The following is a 5,809-nucleotide window of genomic DNA, read 5'->3' as shown; positions in this document are numbered from 1 at the left end:
CTACGTGTTGAGGGACGCGCTGAAGCTTGGGGCAGCTGCCGCCAAGGCGCGGTGGGGAAAGACCACTGTGTAAAGTCTGCCTGCCTAATGAAGAACAGGGGGCCCATGCAGTCATTTGGGCTCTGCTGACGCCTCAGCTAAAAATGTAATCGTACAGACCTGTAAATAGAAATGATTACTCTGTTTTCGGTATGCAAACAAATGGAATGTTTACATATGTATGGCATGTCCAGTTGTACAGATCAAAGTATTTTATGAATAAAGTATATTTTTGAAATTAAAAAAACATTGGGCTCTTACAGCACTGGTAATGTTCATACTCTGGGTCATGAATCCTAGAGGTTCAAGTCCCACAGATGGTTTTCTTAACACGATTGAACAGGTTGATTAAAATAACTATCCTTGGGAATGTGCCCATCTTCTATCCAGCCCATATGCCCTTGACATTCTACTTGAGAGCTACACGAGCTGGAGGGTGCCTTGTGGACATGCATCACTGAGAAGGCGCTATGGGGGTCTTGGTGATGCAGAGGCTTACACACTCAGCTCATGCAGAAACAGTGAATTGTACAATTGTTCACATTAACTTCAATGGATTGTCAAAACCACAGGTTAAAACCCATGAACATCTTCAGCCATCAATTCCAAAATAGATTCTAAAAAGTACAGAGACAATAACTGTAGGTGCAAAGGAAAACAAATTGTGTTGGACTGATGAAATGTTAAATCTAACAGTGTCAAAGAAACTCTAAGCAGATTGATTAGAGATAGCTTGTGATCACAAACAAGGGCTGATGAATCTCTGCTCAACAAGAAACCATCCCTTATAGCTTATGTCCCAAACTGTAGCCAAATTGTGTTTTCCTTCTGAGGTTAATGTCAGTTCCAACTCTACTCCAGTGGACTACTGGGTCTGAACTCTCCTGGGCTGGAGTGTTTTTTTTAAAAAAAGAATCCCTACAGTGTGGAAATAGGCCCTTCAGCCCAACATGTCTACACCGACCCTCCGAAGGGTGTCCCATCCAAACCCATTCCCCATCATTCTACATTAACCCCTGACTAATGGACCTAACCTACACATCCCTGAACACTATGGGTAATTTAGCATGGCCAATTCACCTCACCTGCACAGCTTTGGATTGTGGGAGGAAAGCAGAGCATCGGAGGAAACCCACGCAGACACGGGGAGAACGTGCAAGCTCCACATAGACAGTCACCTGGAATTGAACCCAGGTCTCTGGCACTGTTAGGCAGCTGTGCTAACCACTGAGCCACCATGCCGGCCCTTGCATCAGAGAGCTATCTCTAGTTAACCCTGTGCTGCAGGTAAAGATTTTCCCTCACACCAAGCATTGCAAGCCAATTTTATTTTATTTTTTTTTAGAAAATATCCTTAGATTTGTAGGATGAAGTTATCAAAAAAAAAACCGTACGTCCAATGTCAGTACTACTGGTAACTTTCACTACAAACAGCCATAATATTCAACTAACCACTGTGCATGAACAATTTTTAAAACTTTTTTTTTTAAGATTAGACTCTTTTTAAGCCGAGTGCACGTGTTGCATTTTAGCCTAGATTAGCATTTAGTAACGAAAATGTCCGATGCTAATTCAAAGAATCCTGATTAAATTGGCTCCTTTTAAAATGTAAGTTCATTTTGGTGTTGGAGAAAGGTATTCTTGGAAAGGGAACCTTCTTAAATTAACCTTCCTTCAAACAACTGAGGGAATGAACAATAAAGGAACAGTCATTTCATCCCTTCTCACGCAAAAGCCTTTCAGGTATCTCATTTAGAACTGTCATGAATTGGGATATCTCACTTCAGGCATAGATGTATCAGGATGTTGCAACTATATGTGATAAATATCATCACCTTATGTCAAACCACTGATGAAGCTCTCTGCACAGAGTCAATTAAACACAGATGAAAGTTTTCATGCAAAAATCAAATCCTCCATCTTTAAACAGTTCCTCATACTGTTCCTACATCCCTTTATTGCTTTTAACTTCAATCACCATTCCAACAACTGTTGTTGGCAATTTCAGCTTTTGTATCAACCCTTAATCTTGGGAGAAAACTCCCCACCTGCTATACACTGAATAGATTTAAACTGCAATCTACATTCCTTGCTCTTGATTCAGTCAGGAAATAATTTACATTTATCTTCAATTTAAAAAATTTCTACCGTATTATCCTGCAATTAGTAGGCCTAATAAGAGCAGCTTGAGCTTTTCCAAGTCTATGTCACATTGATGTTCCCTCATAACAGCAACCACCACCTAATGAATGCTCATCAGGCCCCTCTAAAGCCTTAACATTCTTCCTATTGTGCAGAACCTCATACTACATGTTTACTCTGAGGTAGGGCTTCCTAAAGTGGGGTCTTTTGGGGTTTACAGCTCACAGGCAGCAATGGCCAGAGTGATCATGGACAGGGTTATAAAGAAAGGGTAGTTGGATCGAACTGGCCCCTGCTCTCTGTTCTCAATGACAGCTCACACCTATGTAAACCTTGAAGTAGTTGGACTCGGGGATAATAGAGTGTTGGAAGCATTGCGGTCAGGCTTTATAATGAGAGCTCAAAGCCCCTTGGCTTTAGTATTCCAAGACTAAAATGTCCATTAGCTCTATTTTATACTGCCCTAAACTCAATATTATCTTAATGCCCCATGAACCTGCAACTCCAAAAATTCCCATTTTACTGGAGAGCGCAAAATGACCTAACGACTCGTCACATTTTCCAAAATGAAACTAGTTACCTTTTCCTTGGTGCTTGTGAAATCATAAAACTGTACCACCTCATTATGTTTTTGTTACCCCCCTTCCCAAAATTCATGTCAAATTAGGATTCTAAGATTCAGCACAACATTATTCAGGCTGGGTGGGGTATAAACAAAGGCTCCAAGTAGAGGTTGAGACACGGACAGAAGCAGGGGGAGAAAGTGATGCCAATATGAACTAGGTGAATGAGGGAATGAGGACTGGTGTGAAATAAGGAAGGAGGGTGTGTAAGGTCAGTGTGGCCTTGGAATGTTCTTAGGAATTGAAGGGAGCTTTCAGACAAGAGGGCTTACTTGGCAGTGAGTACGTTTTATGGTTTAGTTAACATATCAATGTTAGGAAGCTTATTCCCCAACGTAACTGCTTCTCAAATGTAAGGAACAACATTCAATAACATTTAGAACATTTGACTTCAAGATAGGAGTTGAAATACATGTATGAAATCATTGAACTTTATTATCAAACACTTAGTTTGAAGTCTGTGCGAAGTCGAAGGATGATGGTACAGTATCTAAAATGACAAATAAGTACCGTCGTTTACAATTTATATTTGCTGTTCTTTACCGGTGACCTTTTAAATAACATAGGCTGAAAGTGGCAACTGAACGCAAGGAGATTATTTTAGGGTCATAAGCAAAACGCGTTGTATTTTCGATAAATTCAATCCACTATCGATAAATTCCGATTAAAAACAAAGAACCTTTTCCCCCGATTGTCAGATCTCACATTATCCATATTCGCCGCACTGGGCTTGGAAAATGAAAATAAAATACTGCTTTAAAACGTTGTATTTACTTCTGACCCCAATTTACATTCCTAGTTAGAACTTGAAGAATCAGTTTCTCTCTCTCCCCACTTCACTCACATTAAAATTCCTACTGTCTCCCGGTGCCTGCCAGAAACACACAATGTAGCAATTCATAACTGAACTCGACTCCTTTAAATATCAGAGTGGAAAATTTTACTTACCTTCTTAAGAAACGGGATCCAGAATTTAAATTTGGAGAAAACATCAAATTCAAAACGGTAAGCACTTAACAGTTTGGGGGATATGCTCAAACTGTGAGTTAGAGCCTTCGGAGTGTGTTATGATATCCAGCTATGAAAGCACAACTCGCCCTTTGCACTGTCTCCAAATTATTAACTGTTTAGGATTACCTTATCTAAAGGCAGCCAGCGGAAGTAATTTTCTGTGTACGTCAGAAGGCACTCCTCACTTCGAATAGTCCCTTCAGACCATCTGGTGGCTTGAAATTTCGGAATCTAATTTTTAGATGTTAATAATTAATTACTGCACTCAATTAAATATTGAGGAAGCTATGATTAGTCGTTGGATGGATGTTCTGCAGTCTACATCATTGACTCATATGAACCAGGGTCAGTGCCCAAGCTGAAGCGTATGCTTTCAATCAAGGCATTCATGCACATACTGCAGGTAATCCTCCCCCACCCACAACCGAGAAAGGTACAGAATATCACTAGTATTCCAATGTGTGGCAAGACTTTCTATGAACAGGGCTAAGCTTAGTGCCGTAAATTACCGCTATAGCAGATCCTACTGCTATTTCAGCTCACCCATGGAGATGTGCGTTTTCTGAGAGACTCGAGGACGATAGTCAGCTGAATCTCAATCGTGTTGATTTAGCTCAGTTAGAATTATTCTCTGAGAAGGTCGTTTAAACTTCATACTAACAAAAAAGCAGTAATGAGGGTATTGTGTGCAAACAAAAGTGTGTTTTGATTTTGGATAGATGTGACTCTGACTACTGTCAGTTCAGCTAACTGTGAAGAATTGTTATGTCAAATAAAGAGTGAATGCTTTGAACAACAATCTCTCATTAAATGTCCATCAGTGAGTTATAGATTTCAGGTGTGCCACAGTAAGGACTCTCTTTGCCTGAGGCAGAATGTTTTCCTATGGAAAGCAAAAGTCCTTGGATGGAAAAGTTGCCAAAAACAATTTTTACTTTTTGGTAGTTTTAGACTTGACAATTATTTGGAACAGTTGTGGCATGGCACAATTTATAAAAGAGCAAAGTTCTGAGAAACAGAAAAAAATCTCAAAAAACTAAAGTCTTAGATCACTCCTCTCATTTTTTGTAATGATGAAGGTCATTCATTTTGTAATTATGAAGATCAACAAAGAGCTAGGGGTTCACAGGATAATTCCAGATAATTAGTCTCAGCAAGATAGTCCACAGCAGGTAGAGATAACAGCAGATCCAAAGCAGTTCACTTTTCATTAAATATTGTTTATCTGAGTTACCACTGAAGATGAGAAAATACCATGCAGTCCCTCTAACATATTAAATCTAAATTGCAACTGTATTTGATCCATGTTTCTTAATGCCATTACCTAATAAAAACTTTGTCTTAGTGTTGAATACGTCAACTGTATTCACAGCCTTGTTGTGAAAAAGTGTTTTCTGATTTTACTTCTAAATGGATTAGTTTTAATGTTAAAATCTCACTTCTATTTTCTGGATTCCTACATTAAAAGGAAATAGTTTATCCTATCAGTTATTCTTATAATTTTAAAGATTTTGGTTAGGTAATCCCTCACCCTCCTGAACTCAAGGGAGTAGAAATTAAACTTATGAAATTGACTTCCATAAGTTTATTTAAGGAGATGGTTTAGAAAGGATTGAGAAAGCCATGAGGATTTCCTTGTGCAGATTGAAATTCCGGCTGGCAATGCTTTTCAAGCACACTAAAAAGAGTTCCAGATGCAAAGAACATGGCAGAGGTATTAAAATATTTTTGCATCTGTCTTTGCGAAGAAAACATGAAACCCTGACCATAGCGACAGTGGAGGAAATTCAGTTACTATAAAGGTTTAAAATTGATGATGAGGAGGAAATGAATAAGCTATCAGAAATTAAACACATCAGGACCAGGCAAGATGCATGCAAAGATACCAAAAGAAGTGGGAGGTGAAGTTGCAGGGTCACCAGCTATAATTATTCAGTCTTCCCTGACTCAGAGTGGTACTAGAGGGCTGACAGAGCTGCAAATGTTATGCCCAT

General features: G+C 39.2%; 1 protein-coding gene across 6 annotated transcripts in view; it reads right to left on the bottom strand.

The window, feature by feature from the left end:
- Positions 1-4,607, bottom strand: part of b3gnt7 (UDP-GlcNAc:betaGal beta-1,3-N-acetylglucosaminyltransferase 7) — a 32,030-nt gene extending 27,423 nt beyond the window's left edge. For 3 of the 6 annotated variants that reach the window (XM_043702301.1, XM_043702300.1, XM_043702305.1), the window contains exon 1: positions 3,753-3,922. The gene's annotated coding sequence lies outside the window, so the exon portion shown is untranslated. The other 3 variants (XM_043702302.1, XM_043702303.1, XM_043702304.1) reach the window with 2 other exon arrangements.
- Positions 4,608-5,809: the final 1,202 nt, after the last annotated feature.

Source organism: Chiloscyllium plagiosum, chromosome 13 (assembly GCF_004010195.1).
Source record: "Chiloscyllium plagiosum isolate BGI_BamShark_2017 chromosome 13, ASM401019v2, whole genome shotgun sequence".
Taxonomy (NCBI): Eukaryota; Metazoa; Chordata; class Chondrichthyes; order Orectolobiformes; family Hemiscylliidae; genus Chiloscyllium; species Chiloscyllium plagiosum.
This window is presented reverse-complemented; position numbering and strand designations above follow the sequence as displayed.